Genomic DNA, 18,265 nt, shown 5'->3' on the forward strand with positions numbered 1-18,265 from the left:
CTGTGACATACAGCCTTTAGACACTGCTGTGTTCTAATCTGCTATTCAAAAATCACCAATTTAAGGGGGGCGTGGCGACCGCCGAAGAAAATGGCCACTTAACTGGAGAGCTCCTGTGAGGTCCCGGCTTCTTCTATATCAACCCCCTTACACAGCGACCTCTGACACGTCTGCACTACCGGACAGGGTGAGGAAGGCACCACCAACCCTATGGCACAACGGCGGAGGAGGACCGAAGACGCATCCGTTAAAAAATTTTCAGACTTTTTCCCAGCTATGTCTGCCGGTCTCTGCCAAAATGGCGACGACACACTCCATAGCCGTGAGCGCCACCCTCTAGCGGCCAGCGCGCCGGAGTTCCGGGAGGAGGGGCCACATCCACTCGTGCCGCTGCACACTGCACCTGCGGTTCTAGGAGACACACAACAGTGATCCGGGGACTCATCCCCACCTACCCCATCCACACAGAGTCCAGCCAAGTCCAGATCAAGGATGGAATACAGCCACTCTGCACAAGCCACGGCCTGGATGGAGGTTAGTTCTGACCAGCATGTATCACAGACTTTTACTACTACTCCTTACCTATTCTCCTCATTCCACACTACTGGGCAACCTGTATAGGACACCACAATTAAAAGCATGCTCACTATGCTTCATACCTCCCTTCAAGCTAACATTATAACCGCCATGACACGCTGCCAGAGGGAAATAGCAGACTTGGGGGAACGGGTCCACACAGTGGAAAACAAAATGAGTGAGTTTACTACCTCCTACAATGCGCTGGTCGACTCACATGCCCTCTATCAAGAAGATATGCACCGTGTACAAGCCAAGATAGCAGACTTAGAGGACAGATCACGACACAACAATCTGAAAACCTGGGGTATTCCTGAATCTGTGTCCCCCAATCAACTACCACATTTTGTTCGTGACCTCTTTAATGCACACATTATATTTACTGCGGCAGTCAGCCCGGCCAGGCAGAGTGACGTAGATCTACGTCGCTAGCCTGTGACTGGCTTGTGAGCCAATAGCGGGCGAGCGCGAGCCCGCTGAGGCGCGCGTCCGCCCCGGCTCGTTCACGGAGGAGTCCGCGCGTGTGATCGGCGGACATCTCTACGATCGTCGGTAGAGAGGGAGAAAGTCAGGCGGCTTATGTAAACAAGCCGCCTGTCATTCTCCCCTGTGTAAAAATGGAGATCAGACGGTTCTACTATGTAGAACCGTTGATCTCTGTTTTTACAATAGTACACATGTCCCATCACAGTTAGAAACACGCCCCTAGGACACACTTAACCCCTCCCTCTCCAATACAGTTAACCCCTTCCCTGCCAGTGTCATTTTTACAGTAACAGTGCATATGTATAGCACTGATTACTGTAGTAATGTCACTGGTAACCCCAAAAGTGTCAAAAATGTCAGTCAAGGGTCCGATCTGTCCGCCGCAATGTCGCAGTCCCGCAAAAAAAATCGCAGATCGCCGCCATTACTCGTTAAAAAAAAAACACCAAAAATGACAAAAATCTTTCCCTTTGTAAGTAAACGCGATAACTTTTGCGCAAACCAATCAAAATACGCTTTTTGTGATTTTTTTTACCAAAAATATGTAGCATAAAACAAATTGGCAGAAAATATTAAATTTTACATTTTTTTTGGGGAATTTCATATAAAAAAAAGTGAAAAATATTGTTATTTTTGCAAAATTTACGCTCTTTTTTGTTTATAGCGCATGATCAAAAAATCGCACAGGTGATCAAATACCACCAAAAGAAAGCTCTGTTTGTGGGAAAAAAAGGACGTGAAATTAGTTTAGGTACAGCGTCGCACGACCGCGCAATTGTCCGTTAAAGTCACGCAGTAAAAAATCGCAAAAAAACCCTGGTCAGGAAGTGGGTAAAATCTTCCGGGGCTTAAGTGGTTAAGAAAGCTGTTCCTGACCTATCTACTTCTGACCTTACCATAGATAGGATCCATCGCATCCCTAAACCCTCCTTCCTCCCACAAGACGTTCCGCGCAACATTCTTATGCGCATTATCTTCTTTCAAGCTAAGGAACTGATCCTAGAAGCTTTTCGTTGCAAGGACCACCTTCCAGACCAAGCATCGTCCCTGCAGGTGCTCCCCGACTATTCGCAACATACGCTTGAACTACGGTGAAACCTGAACTCCATCACCGAGGCCTTACGGAACAATCGTATTATCTATAAATGGAAATACCCTGCCAAATTGTGCATTACGCACCAAGGATCGACCTCCTACACATCTACATTGGATGAAGGCCTCCAGCTCCTCCAGCTCCGACAAGAGGAAATCCCTCTCCCCATCATCTCCAGATCGTCGCCAGAAGGTCCAAAACTCATCACGCTCCACCATAGAGGACGTTCCCGCTTACCTTGCTGGGATTTCCGGGCCCCTCTCAGGTATCAGGGTACCACTCACCGTACTCTGTCCCCCACAGGCTTTGCAGCCACAGTTGCTCTTTGGTCCTATTGGACCCTTTTTTAAGTACTTTAGCTTTAGTTCTACTTTACTGCTGGTTCTATTTGTTTGTTCTGTTTTTTTTTGTAACATCCTTTTGCAGTACCCGCTCCTCGGACCCTGAAGCTTCAAAGCCAGCTAATTTGCTGCTTCCGAGAATCCTCTTCACATTCACCGACAAGGAGTGACCTACTTTTCGGCAGAACTGTTCCTTTGTTATACACAATTCGAAGGACTGTGTAAGTGTTTTCTTACGTGCTATTTTGCCTCAGTGGGGCTTGTTTGCTATCCACTTATTCTACCTTCCAAAACTGTTGATGTGCCCTACATTGTAGTGAACTAGCTCTAAACCCTTCAAATTGCCCACATGCCTTTACAATGCTTATCCCTCAATGTTAAGGGGCTGAATCACCCAAAAGGTTCTCTTTGTGGTCTGAAGCTGTAAGATCAAAGGCAGATATAGTCGCTGTCCAGGAAACGCACTTTCATAGTGGCAAGACACCCGCCTGCCATCATGCGAAGTACCCACACGTTTACTTGTCCTCGACCTCAGCCAAGAAAAGAGGCGTCATGCTTGCAGTGGCCGACTCTGTCTCTTTCACTGCCTCTCAGGTAGTGGTAGACACAGACGGACTATATATCATTTTGGTCTGCCTTCTTGATAACTGTCTATATACGATTGTCAATGCATATGCTCCTAATACAAGCCAGTTGTGTTTCTTGAGGAAACTGTGGGCTTGAATCAACAAAATCAAACAGCTACGGTTGATCATATGTGGAGACTTCAACATGGTGGTGGACCACTCCATGGACTCCTCCTCCAAGCTGCCGTCTCGCTTGACTACCTTGGCATCCTTCCTTAAGTCAGAGGAGGTCCATGACATGTGGCGCTATCACCATGTTAAAGAAAGGGACTACACTTATTTCTCCCCAAGACATGGTTCATATTCTAGAATAGATATGTTTTTAGTGGATACACCTACTCTTCTAGCTGTTACGGACACAAAAATTTCCCCCATAACATGGTCAGACCACGCGGCTATCCATCTATCCATTGATACTGGCCAGTGTAACCCCACGACATTTCTCTGGAGGTGTAACATCTCCTTCCTGGCGGATCCTGAGTCCTCTTCCTCCATCAAATCCCGCCTGCAGGAATACTTTGAGCTTAATAATACCCCAGACGTATCACCTACCACTCTGTGGCTGGCCCACAAGGCTTACATTAGAGGCCTTCTGATCCAGCTCGGGTCCAAACTGAAGAAGAGATTCGCGTCTCACTTAAATGGGCTACTAGCGGACATACAACTATTAGAAACACAACATAAAACATCACCCTCTCCTTCCACTTTATCTAAATTGACGTCCCTGAGACTTGACCATCGCAGACTCCTGTGGGAGAAACACGATAAACTTCTAGCACGACTCCGTCTTACCTATTATACCTCCCATAATAAAGCGGGGAAGTTTCTGGCTTCCAAGCTAAAAGCACGCAGGATCAAATCCAAAATAAATTCATTAACACATCCTCATACTGGTACATCCCTGCAACATCCGCTGGACATCGCAGATGCCTTTGCGGATTACTATAGCTCACTGTACAATTTGGAATCTGATACCTCAACACCGCAACCCACTGATGCAGATTTACATGCTTTTCTCAATCGCATCAACATCCCCACACTCACCCAAGCCGCGACGAAAATCCTCAATGCCCCCATTTCCCAACCAGAACTATCCCGTACCATTAATTCGCTCTCTGTAAACAAGTCACCCGGCCCAGATGGACTTACTAATGAATACTATCGCTCCTTCCATGACATTTTATCCCCTCACATGCTCACCTTGATGTGAAATCTGAATCATTCCCCCCAGAGATGTTGCAAGCCCATGCGGTAACCCTCCCAAAGCCGGGCAAACCCCCCACTACCCCTGCCAATTTCTGCCCCATTTCATTACTTAACACTGACGTTAAAATTTATGCCAAGCTATTGGCAAATCGCTTGGCTACGGTTTTGCCTGATCTGATTGGTCCAGACCAAATGGGGTTCGTTAAAGGACAACAGGCCCCAGACGCAACCAGAAGAGTAATTAACCTTATACATCAGGCGGAGCGCGCTCGAATGCCTTCTCTGTTGCTCTCTATTGACGCGGAGAAGACATTTGACCGCGTCCACTGGGGGTATATGAGAGCGGCGCTCGCTAGGTTTGGATTCTCGGGCCCCATTGCCTCAGCCATTTTGGCCCTATATTCATCTCCATCTGCCAGAGTCCTATCCTCGGGCTTGCTCTCTAAACCGTTCTCCATTACCAACGGAACCCGCCAAGGTTGCCCTTTATCCCCCCTCATTTTTAATTTGGTTATAGAACCCCTAGCTATCTCTGTATGGGAACATCCTCTGATCCAAGGATTTAAATTTTCATGTTCACACCACTCCATTACCCTGTTCGCCGACGACGTTATACTTAGTCTCACAAATCCCATCACCTCCCTTCCTGCGGCCCATCACCTTCTCCAATTATTTAGCAATATATCTTATTACAAGGTAAACTTTACTAAATCCATTATACTGAACATGAGAATCCACCAATCCACTGTTACGCACCTAAAATCCACTCTACCATATACGTGGACATCTGAAAATGTCCCTTACCTGGGATTGCAACTCACGTACCCATTGTCCAAAATAATACCCTCTAACATGCAACCCTTAATAGCGGCTCTCTCGACTGACACCCAGACCATATCCCGAACTGAATTATCTTGGGCAGGAAGGATTGCAGCCTTTAAAATGGTATGTTTACCCAAGATACTATACGTCTTTCGTACCTTACCACTTCAGACCCCTGTATTATAAATAACCACACTGACCAAGCTGTTACGAGCCAGATGTAATTATTTTCATATGGTCCGACACAAGTCTGTAGGCGGCCTGGGCCTCCCGGACTTGCACGACTACCACACAGCAGCCCACCTTGTTCTTATTAGACAATGGGCTATCCACTCACCCACCTCACCATGGGTGACAATCGAATCTCTCTTATCTAAATCCACGGATCTACATATTCTGCTCCTAGCAGACCTCTGGAAACATATAACTATCTCTGAATTCCCCATCACCACACAAACGACACTTAAAGCATGGAGAGCCCTCCTCTCTAGTCCAGGTTCAAATGCTCCGACTACTTTGGTTTAATTTCCCTTGCAAATTCTCCAGGTTCTACTTCCCTTCACCTCCATATCTAAGTTCACTGCGCCGGGTATCCACTCCATATCCCAACTATATTCATGTACAGCCCTGAAAAGTTTCCACCAGCTACAGGGCGATTTTAAACTACCTGACTCGGCCAGATTTTCATACAATTCCATATCTAGATTTCTATCGAAGCATCCTCCTCCTCAAGCCCATCTTCCTTCTGATGTAATGCAATACCTCTTTTCCCCTCATACTGGCCTTAAAGGCATCTCTTTGTTCTACAACCATCTCCATGACAAGGTGTCCTTCCACAAAACCACTCATATGACCAGGTGGGAGGAGGACCTACGAACATCCTTCTCCGCCACCCAATGGCAAACTGCTATCCATAGCACCTACAGGGCCTCCAGATGCGTGACGCATTGGGAACAATCGCAAAAGATTCTGACTAGATGGTACCTAACGCCGTACCACCTATCCAAATTCTACAATAAATCTGATCCTCAATGCTGGCGAGTCTGAGGCCACGTGGGCAACTTGTATCACATTTTTTGGTCCTGTAAAAGTCTTCTGGGCTTCTGGAGAAGGGTGTTCGAGATCCTCTCTGCGGTTACTGGAATACTACAATCCACTAACCCGGCCGTAGCTGTCCTGTCTTTGGGCTTGGAAGACACTCCTCATGCCTTGCGCACAGTATATACTCATATCCTCATTTCAGCCAGATCCACCATAGCGAGACATTGGAAACAACCTGATCCTCCTTCCCATTTGGAAGTCATCCGCCTAGTCAAGATTCAATTCTCTATGGAGAGAGCTCATGCTCTATCTATGTTTCAAGGGGCCCGGTTCACTCAGCACTGGTCCTCCTGGACAGATAGTACATACTATGACTCAGTCCTTTGATAAAAAGCATTCAACGCTACCCCTCTGCACACCATACCCTACCCACACCGCCTTAAGTAGTACGCTTAGTTTACTGTCTCCATCGCACTTACTGCTTCTCTACCGAGGTTACAGTACTGTATGGTCTTTATGCAAAACTATGTAAGTTTTCTTCTGACATGAAACTCTGTAATGTTCAATGTTCCAGCTGTTATCTGTTTCTCACAATACATGTTAAGTTTTTTTGATATAACTCAATAAAAACTATTGCAAAGAAAAATCACCAATGTAAGGGAAAAATAATTATTTTTCAGTTTTTCATTCATACGTTACTGTGATATACAGCCTTTACGCTCAGTGCTGTTCTAATCTGCTATTGGAAAATCACCAATTTAAAGGGAAAACATATTTTTTCATTTTTTCCTTTATATGTTACTGTGAGATAAAGCCTTTAGACACTGCTGTGTCCTAATCTGCTCTTCAAAAATCACCAATTAAAGAAAAAATAAAAAATGTTCATTCATACGTTACTGTGAGATACACCCTTTGGATACTGTTGTTCTATTCTCGCTATTCAATAAACACCCATTTAGGGAAAACAAATTAAATTGCAGCCTAGTCTGCATATGTTACTGTGAGATACACCCTTTGGATACTGTTGTTCTATTCTGCTATTCAATAAACACCCATTTAGGGAAAAAATATTAAATTGCGGCCTAGTCTGTAGCTGTACTTGTGAGATACACCCTTTGGATACTGTTGTTCTATTCCGCTATTCAATAAACACCCATTTAGGGGAAAAAAATTAAATTGCGGCCTAGTCTGCATATGTTACTGTGAGATGCACCCTTTGTATACTGTTGTTCTATGCCGTTATTCAATAATCACCCATTTAGGGAAAAAATATTAAATCGCAGCCTAGTCTGTAGCTGTACGTGTGAGATACACACTTTGGATACTGTTGTTCTATTCTGCTATTCAATAAACACCCATTTAGGGGAAAGAAAGATAATAAATTGCGGCTTAGTCTGTATCTATACGTGTGAGATACACCCTTTGGATACTGTTGTTTTATTCTGCTATTCAATAAACACAAATTTAGGGGAAAGAAAGATATTAAATTGCGGCCTAGTCTGTATCTGTACGTGTGAGATACACCCTTTGGATACTGTTGTTCTATTCTGCTATTCAATAAACACACATTTAGGGAAAAAATATTAAATTGCGGCCTAGTCTGCATGTGTACGTGTGAGATACACCCTTTACATACTGTTGTTCTATTCTGCTATTCAATAAACACCCATTTAAGGGAAAATTAATAATTTTGCAGTGTTTGCTGATTATGTTACTGTGAGATACACCCTTTAAATTTGTTTGGCGCATCTCCTTCACCACCGAGGATTGCAGGGCGCTTCAGTTTGCCTCCTGTTGCTAACTCCTTCTACTCCGCTTCCTCATCCTCATCCTCTACCTCCTCCGTCTCCGGTCAGCGTAACACCTTCACCACCAACTTCAGCACAGCCAGGGGTAAACGACAGCAGGCAGTTTTACTGATTACTGATTTAACTGATAACAACAGATACTACACTTGATCTTAGCCAAAAGGTTGAGAAGCGATGCTGGTGGCATTCCCACCTGACAGCGGGGGCACAGTGGAAGCACAAGGCGAAGGCAGAGGAGGAGGAGGTCGCCAACGCAGCCAGGGCACAGCCAGCACCTCAGAAGGCAGGGTTAGCATGTATGAAATGTGGAAAAGCTTTGTCGGGACACCACAACAACCAGGACCACCAGCTGTTTTTTTTTTTTGTTTTTAAGCCCGTGGTGTGTGAACACACTCAGACTATCACCCGGTGGGTGCATAAAAAAGTGCACATCAAAAAAGGGAAACACAAAAAGTGCACAGGGTGTACACATGGTCCCTGACCCTGATCCCCCGGGCACAATGCTCCTGACAGGGACTGGGGTACTTACACTGGCTAACCTGGCCGAAACCAGGCAGCCCCATTCTTTAGGAGGTCTGCTGAAACAGACCACCCCAAGTACTAGGTGGGGCTCTCCGGAAGAGAGACCCCATGAGAGAGGGCGCACCAAGCCAGAAGGCCATATCCACCCCCTCCCAAGTCTTTCAGGGACAGGCCCAAGGACCTACACCCTACTAATCATGCTGTGCAAAATAAAGTGTACCGCCACAATAAAAAACACAAAATGTAAGACACACAACACATAAAAGTTGGGAAAGGGATAGTGGAGAAGTGCAAGGTTAGTGCACATTGCAATACTATGGCAGGCCCTTCGGCCAGGCATAAAAAATTCCTCTGGCCCTGACTCCTAACCAAAAGGCCGGCCCTAGAGGCAGGTGTGAAAAACATGTGTAGGAAGTGCAGTGTCCTTGGTGCCATACTCATAGTGTTGCCATCCACCGTGAATTATGGCACCCCTGGACTGCCACTCCAGGGGCACATACACTACAGGCTTTTCAGAATCCCAGTCCCTAGCAAGACCAGTGCAGCCCCGTCCCTACCAGAAGACCTTCAGAACTTAGACAGCTTTGGGAGAGCCCGGCCCACAACCAGGGACACATACCTTTTTCAAGGCCAGACTCAACCCAGAAGGGGGAAAAAAGCCCCCCCCCCGCCGCCATTAGTGTTCCTTACCATATACCATATACAGTTCCTTACCATTCCTTACATACTATACATGTACTGAATGACGGGTCTGCCCCCTTCAACTTCTGGGTCTGCAAATTGGGCACATGGCCTGCGCTTGCCCTTTACGCCTTGGAGGTGCTGGCCTGCCCTGCAGCCAGTGTATTATCTGAACGTGTATTTAGCATGGCTGGGGGCGTTATCACAGACAAGCACAGCCGCCTGTCCAGAGCCAATGTGGACAAGCTCACGTTCATTAAAATGAACCAGGCATGGATCCCACAAGACTTGTCCATACCTTGGGCAGAATAGACATGTATACCCGTCTTACCCAGCCATTATTGTATTTTTGATCTTTCTCACTCTTTTGGGGTGTACCCTAATTAAAAAAAAAAATTAAATTAAAAACAAAAACCAGTGTTGGCTACCTCGTCCTCCTCCACCGCCGCTTCCACCTACACCGCCACATCCACCGCCACCTCAAACTCCTACTCCATATGTGCCTAGATCAAGATGATTCTTTTTATTTTTATGTTTTTTATGTTATTTTAGGTTATTTCCCTATCCACATTTGTTTGCAGAGCACTTGCCATGCTCTTGACAAGCCTTTGCTGCCATTTGCAGCCCTCTAACCTTTTCCATGTTTTTTTTAGAGCCATTTTAGTGCTCAAAAGTTTGGGTCACCATTGACTTCAATGGGGTTCGGGATCGGGGTCAAGTTCGGGTTAAGTCCGGGTCACGAACCCGGACTTCTTTTTCAAGTTCGGCCAGACCCGCCGAACCCAGACATCCAGGTTTTCGCTCAACTCTAATAGGCAGCTTTACCATCTGAGAAGATAAAGAGCCTCATCCACAAATACCACAAAAGACTTCAAGGCAATACATGGTATTAGGAACTGGAGAATGTAAACTTTTAATCAGGGTCATTTGGGTAGTTTCTGTTGTAATTATGATTTAAAAAGAGTAAATACAGTTGATTGATAATAAATGGCTTCAGCTAAACACTAACCATGAGTGAAAGATACGTTTTTGTGTTATCATTCAAATTCTCGGGAAAATGGCCAATAAATCATAAATTCTGCCAGGGTATGTAAACCTATGAGCACAACTGTATATATTAACTATAATAAAGCTGCGCTATAAGTGATGTATGCTGTTAAACATATAGACAAATAAATTCAACATGGGATCGCAACCTTAACAGGATATAATGAGCCCACATACATGTAAAGTTGGGGCAATACACTAGCAAACGTGCATAACAAATCATATATTGAAGTAAATTCAAAGGGAAAAAAAAGGTCCAAAATAGTGAATATTGGATGTGTAAAATAGGTAAGTGAAAGTCCTCCACCAAAATAATCCTCCTCCACGGTGTTAGGTGCCACAAGACAAGCTATGCGCTTACCAGATAGAACATATGATAAAGCCTTTCAAACAATCCCTGGGGGTTCTGGATTCAGCTCCACTAGATGCCTATCAGATCTCTTCACTATGCCACACAGGATGATGTGTGCCGTGACATTCAAAGGTAGCTCAGACAGCAATTCCCCCGTGGTGTCACCATAAAAAATAGGGCCACGATAGTGAAGTACGTAAAGCAACAATATATTTATTAAACAATAGATAAAACACTCACATATTCAAAGATAAACAGCGCTGTAAACCGGCAGATTCCGCAGGGCACCGCCGCCCGACTTCCATGTGTCACTTGGTGACGTCAGCATGCCTTCCCAACGCGTTTCGTCACAAATGACGTCTTCCTGGGGACACCTGTATATATATGTGTGTGTGTTTTTATGATTTCTATTCAGATTTTATTGTACATGGAAGAATATATTTGTTTGAGAGGATACTTCTCAAACAATCAAGGAACAATGAACTATTGTTTTTGAGTTGACAGTTAGAAGTTTTTACTGTCTCTTTATCCACTGTAAACAACTCTGTAACTTGGGAAAACAATAGCTTGGTACATATTTTTCATGCGGCATGTATGATACCATAGTGCCATCTTGAGGTTGAATTGGAAAATGTTTCTCCAATTGCAACTCAGCATTGTGAAAGGGGCCACACCATGGATGGTACATTTTCCAAATAAAATGTTGTCAGGCATAAGCTGACGAGAGGAATCTATAATAAACTAACACCAAGAAAGGTCTGTGCCAGCCAGAAGAAACTATATCTGAAGATGCTTTTGCCTGATCTCCAGCAACTGTTTATACAGTTGTATTCAAAATTATTCAACCCCCCAATGCTGTAAAGGGTTTTAGGGAATTTAGTGTACATTTGTAATTGAATTCAGAATGAAATCCTACAAGGACTTCTTAAAGAACCATATGCAACTAAAATGACATCATTTGGTTTTGTAATACAGTAGTAAATGCTTCTTTTGTGAATTCTTCATTGACACAATTATTCAACCCCTTAAAGACTACCACTCTGAAGAACAGAGGTTCATTGAAGTGTTTTCAATCAGGTATTGAAAACACCTGTGGATGTCAGGGAGCAGCAATAAAGTCTAAAAAGGATAAAAAAGGCAGCTTTAAATGACTGTGATACTCAGCTCCTTCTAGACCTTTACTGGTGTGGTTACAAACATGGTGAAGTCAAGAGAATGGTCCAGGAAGACAAGAGAAGAGGTGATTACTCTTCACATGAAGAGCAATGGCTATAAGAAGATTGCAAAGATGTTAAACATACCAAGAGACACCATAGGAAGCATCATTCGCAAATTCAAGGCAAAGGGCACTGTTGAAACGCTACCTGGTCGTGGCAGAAAGAAGATGCTGACTTTGACTACTGTGCGCTACCTGAAGCGTAGAGTGGAGAAAAGTCCCCGTGTGACTGCTGAGGAACTGAGAAAAGATTTGTCAGATGTGGGTACTGAAGTTTCTGCTCAGACAATACGGCGCACACTGCATAATGAAGGCCTCCATGCCAGAACTCCCAGGCGCACCCCCTTGCTGTCTTCAAAGAATAAGAAGAGTCGACTGCAGTATGCCAAAAGTCATGTGGACAAACCACAGAAGTTTTGGGATAGTGTTCTGTGGACTGATGAAACAAAATTAGAACTGTTTGGGCCCATGGATCAACGCTATGTTTGGAGGAGGAAGAATGAAGAAAAGAACACCTTGCCTACTGTGAAGCATGGCGGGGGGTCAATCATGCTTTGGGGCTGTTTTGCTTCTGCAGGTACAGGGAAGCTTCAGCGTGTGCAAGGTACCATGAATTCTCTTCAGTGCCAGGAGATATTGGATGACAATGTGATGCAGTCCGTCACAAACCTGAGGCTTGGGAGACGTTGGACCTTTCAACAGGACAATGATCCCAAGCATACCTCCAAGTCCATTAGAGCATGGTTGCAGATTAAAGGTTGGAACATTTTGGAGTGGCCATCACAGTCACTAGACTTAAATACGATTGAGAACCTCTGGTGGGACTTAAAAACAGCAGTTGCAGTGCACAAGCCTAAGAATGTGACTGAACTGGAGGCTTTTGCCCATGACCAATGGGCGAAGATACCCGTAGATCGCTGCAAGACACTTTTGTCAAGCTATGCTTCACGTTTAAAAGCTGTTATAACTGTAAAAGGATGTTGTACTAAGTACTAAGATTGAATGTCACTTGGGGGTTGAATAAAACTGATAATGATGTGAGCACAGAAAAGACATTTGTGGTTATTTCATTATAAATGTTATGTTATATTTGTCTGACCTACACGTGCCTCTTTGATTTAATTGTAAGCAGGATGACTGAATGATCAAAATCAATGTCAAACTGGCCAAAACAATCAATTTCAGTGGGGGTTGAATAATTTTGAATACAACTGTAGATTACGCCTGGGTCTTCCTTGCCTACGGAGATTGTGAACCCTTTTTAACCTGAGTTAGGAACCTTTTAAGCATATTTCTACTTTTTACAGACCATAGGCTGCCTTTTTGCTAGGAAGTAGGTAGCGTTTTACTTATTATAGGCACATCTGTCAGTCTTGTATAGTATGCCTATAACTGTAATCGTTTTGTATGTACAGCATTTTTCATTTATTAAAAGCACATTAATACTAGGGATGATCGAACTTTTGAAAAGTTCGGTTCGGCCAGAACATCCGAACTTCCCAAAAGTTCGGCCCGGATTTCAGAACCCCATTGAAATCAATGGGACCCGAACTTCGGTAATCAAAAAACACCATTTTAAAGCCCTAAAACCCAATAAATGCCCCTAAAAAGTCCCTAGGGTTCTGGGTCATGCCCCATTAACTATTAATCACACAAAAAAAGTTCTTAAAAATTGTCATTGTTGATAAAAAAGCCAATTATGGAAAAAAAAAAAATAAAAGAGAGAGATTTTAGTATCTGGGGGGTCTAAAAAGTGTACATGTGAAGTTTCAGCTCTGTAGCATGTCCAGAACCATGAAAAAAAAAAAAGATAATTTTTCAGTAGAACAGGGATGTGGGACCCTCCTTTTACACCTATATGATCTTTTTTTCTGGTTCTGGACATGCTACAGAGCTGAAACTTCACAGGTACACCTTTTAGACCCCCCCAGACACAAAATCACACAAAAAAAGTTCTTAAAAATTGTCATTTTTGATAAAAAAAAGCCAATTATTGAAAAATTAAAAAAAAAAAGAGATTTTTTGATTTTTACTTTGGATTTCGTATCTGGGGGGTCTAAAAAGTGTACATGTGAAGTTTCAGCTCTGTAGCATGTCCAGAACCATAAAAGAAAAGATTGTTTGTATTAGAACACTTTCAGCTCAGGGGGTTAGCTTCTCTTCTCGGTTTTCACACCTTGCCGGTTTCAAAGCAGGCATTTTTTTGGGTTCTTTGCAGTCAGGAAAAACATCTGAACTTGTGTATAGTGGTACTGTGCACAAGTTCTGATGTTTTGCCTGCCTCCAAAAACCCCCAAAAAATGCCAGCAAAAACACACCTGGGCATTTTTTTTTTTGACGCTAGCATTTTTTTTTGGCATTTTTTGGGGTTCTTTTGAGGCAGGCAAAACATCTGAACTTGTGTATAGTGGTATATATACACACATAATTATATGTATATAGACACCTAGCCATATATAGGTGTGATAGTAGCAGAAATATATTACTGTAAATGATTTCATTAGCGCAAGCATATATTTCTGCTACTATCACACCTATATATGTCTAGGGGTATATATACAGACATATATATGTATATATACCCCCTATACACATGTTCAGATGTCATGTCTGACATCAAACATGTCCTCAAAAAAGCACTGGCAGTGGCAGCCCCTGCAGCATGAAAAATGCTTGGCTGGTGAGAAGCCATATTCCTGTCCCGAAGCAACTCAGAGAAATGATAATTTCTCTATAGCGGTCACCCTGCTATGGAAGGGTTTTGTCACCCTTCCATAGCAGTCACTGTCAGTTAACCCTACACTACACTACGGTCCCTTTACACTTAACACTTTCCCTACAGAAACTACATTTTTGAAGCTAACTTAAGTGTAAAGGAGCACTCTAACTACACTAGATATCCCTTTCCTCACACTAAAAATAGCTAAATGACACTTTGTAACACATTAGAACAGAACAGCATTCCACTCTCTTCCATGTCCCGTACAAGAATGCTAGGAATTTGGCGGGGGCGATCTTATATACTGGGGGGCGTATTCACTAATGATTGGTCTAGGGACCCCCTAGTCACTCCAATCACATTCCTAGCATTCTCCTTCCCCCTCAATTGGCTTTTGCTAATGGTTCTGGTCCAATCATGGGCTTTTAAAGCCCATTTCCTGCAGCATTTGCATTTTGGTCAGTTCTGGTTGCCGAATTCTGAACTTTTTGGGCAAAAAGTTCTAAATTCGGCCGAACCTCGAACACCCAATGTTCGGGCCGAACCGATGGTGGACCCGAACCGTTCGATCATCCCTAATTAATACATGCAGAGGTATGAGCTTCTATGTTAATAATGCAAAGTAACCTTAATAGGCGAAAACAAAACAATAACTTTGCCTATATCTCTGCATTAAATTATTATTTTGATATGAATCGATTTGGATCCCAGTTCTCTGAAGATCCTGACTATCATATAATGATGTGGTACAAACAGCTTTTGTTGCAGTTCAGCACATAGTGACAGAGAGTAGAGACTCTCTAGTACCTCTTTCTATAATACCCAATTACTGGTGGTAGTGACTGTATTGGTTGCATCAGCTGAAAATACTCAGCAGCATATCATCATCTTCATCGTTTTACTGCATCATTTGGTGCCATGAATCTTAATTCATCCATTTTCATCTCTAAACATGTTCCAACACGCAACAGTCTTCACTTAATTTGCTGTCAGTTGAAAGAAAAAATGTATGCAACTGATTATTTTTCCACCTTAATTGAACATTGAATGTTGAAGGCACCAGGGATTGGACAGAGTGACCTCACTAACCCATGTAATCTCCAGTTGCTGCATTTTGCTTATGCACTGTTTTGTTGTTGTGAAGAACTGTTGATCCTTAGCCTATATCTAGGCTAGAATTCCCAGGCCTAGTCATTACTGAGCTTTTGGCACAGCAGGGTAATGTGAAAGATAGACTCTACTAACTGGAGGTCATTGTGACTGCGATGAAGTAAATATGTCTCAAACTTCTATCAACCTCTCAAGGGAATTCCAACCCCATAAAATATGATACATTAACTTATTCACTTTAGTGCTGCTTTATTTACTTTTACATTTTATCTTGTTGTCCTGGGTCCATCAAAAATGTCAGCACTTAAAGCTGAAGAATAAAAACAGGTCGATATCTTAAGCAATATTCGTTCACATAATAAGCAATTAAATTTAATTCCATCACCCGCACACTAAAGTAATGTCGTTTTAGTGCTGAATTTATCTCTATTTATTGCTTTGTTTTAGCTATATTCTACTCCTTGAGTCTAGGTACCCCTGGAGTGGAGTAAGAAACAGTTGAACCAAAAGTTCTGTTGTCTGACGCTAACCAAGATCATCCAAATTTAGCTTCAATGTGGACCTATTTAAAATGTAACACTAGCAAAACTTTTTTTTTTTTTTTAGTTGTTTACTTGTTGGATACAATATGTAATAGCTAGAAACAGGTAAGGTGTTTTTTTTTTACTGTATACAGTATGTTACATTGGGTAGATTTTCTCTTACTTTCTGTACTGGAAGCACAACAGAAGGCAAGAGGAAATCCCTGAAAAAATCTGCAGAAATCACTTTAAACGTTGAAGATAGTTGTCAGCAGGACAAATGACCTCATTGAAAGATTCTTCATTACAGCCTGTTCCAAAAACAAATGTAAAATGTAGGATTTCCTATAATCTTCTGTCATGGTGACAACGATGACCAGGACATAAAAGAGGAGGATTCTACCTGTTGAGAAACACACACAACAACAATATCTGACCCACTCTATTTAATATTAAAAATAAAAGTTTTATCTTTGGATACACTTTAATAAAATGTGCCTGGGTCGAACCACTTGCTGACATTTGTTGCTTACAAGTTAAATCCAGTATTTTTTGCTAGACAATTACATAGAAACCCCCAAATATTACATATATTTTTTGACCCTAGAGAATAAAACAGCGGTCATTGCATCATTTTATGTCCCACTGTATTTTTGCAGTGGTTTTTCAAACGCAATTTTTTGGGAAATACTACACTTAAAAGAATTCAAAAAACAAAACTGTAAACTTAGCCTAATGTTTTTGTATAATGTGAAAGATTATGTTATGCAGAGTAAATAGATACCTAACATGTCATGCTTTAAAATGTTGTGCGTTAATGGAATGGCAACAGACTACGGTTTTTAAAAATCTCCATAGGCAAAACTTTAAAAATTGTTACAGGTTACCTGTTTAGAGTTACAGAGGAGGTCTAGTGCTAAAATGATTGCTCTCACCCAGACGTTCGCAGCAATACCTAATATATGTGGTGCAAACACCGTTTACATACGTGACCCAAGTATGGGTTCACTACTGTGCATGAGCAGACAGGGAATTTATTTATTAATAAAATGTATTTTATTATTTAAAAGAAAAAAAAATAATAATTGTAATTACTTTTATTGCTATCGCTTGCGATAACAATACAGCATGACAGGTCCTCTTTTTGGAGAGATCTGGGGTCTAAAAAACCCCAAATCTGTCCTCAATTTTTAAAAGCACAAGATGTTGCTCCAGTCCTCCAAGGGCATAAAGATGAGTGGTGGCCATCTTGCCTTTGCCTATCTATATGCAAAAATACAACCAACACCAGATGGTTCTCATGCTCACCGATCAGTAAGGAATGTCCAGGAACCACTGGGAAGCAGTGGAAGGGGGCGGCACCTCTCCCGCCACTTTTAAAAGTGATCTTGTGGTGAATCTGCCGCTGGGATCATTTTAATCTAAAAGCCGACCACCTGTAGAAAAAAAAGATACAGGATTATGGGATCTAGCTGCAGCCATAACACCGGTAATTAATGTCAAACTATTAACATATGCAGTATTTACAGTTAGGCGGTCAACAAGTGGATAGTCAAGGATTGCTTTAATACTAACAGGAAATGTTTTAATTACAGGTTAGGAATGCATTCTAACTTCATTTTGCTAGCTTACAATTTGGGAATAGATTCATTTGGGAACAAATAAATGTTTTCCGGGCACTTGGATTCGGCACATCACAGATCTGGTGGACAGATTATGCACTGTACAACATTTTACAGCAAGGTTGTCATTTTTCCAGTACGAGAGCTCCCACTTTAGGAACTATGTTATCACCTTCACTCTTTTGTTCCCACAATCCTCGAACATCTCATTCTTGGTTGAAGACTGTGGGATCATATTCATGCGGTTTTCTCACATGTAAACAATGTGTAAGACATTAAAAAAAAAAAACGTTATCTCCTTTTCTACAGGAGTGTCTTATTCCCTTAGGCATTATATAAACTGCAATTCTAAAATGGTCATTTATATCATAGAATGTAGTGTTTGTCAGTTACAGTATGTTGGATGCACCGTTCAGAATTTAAGGGTAAGAATATCTGAACATTTCAATGATGCATCAAACATCAATGCCAAAAAT

The sequence above is a fragment of the Pelophylax lessonae genome (genome assembly GCF_965119305.1).
Source record: "Pelophylax lessonae genome assembly, chromosome: 3".
NCBI lineage: Eukaryota > Metazoa > Chordata > Amphibia > Anura > Ranidae > Pelophylax > Pelophylax lessonae.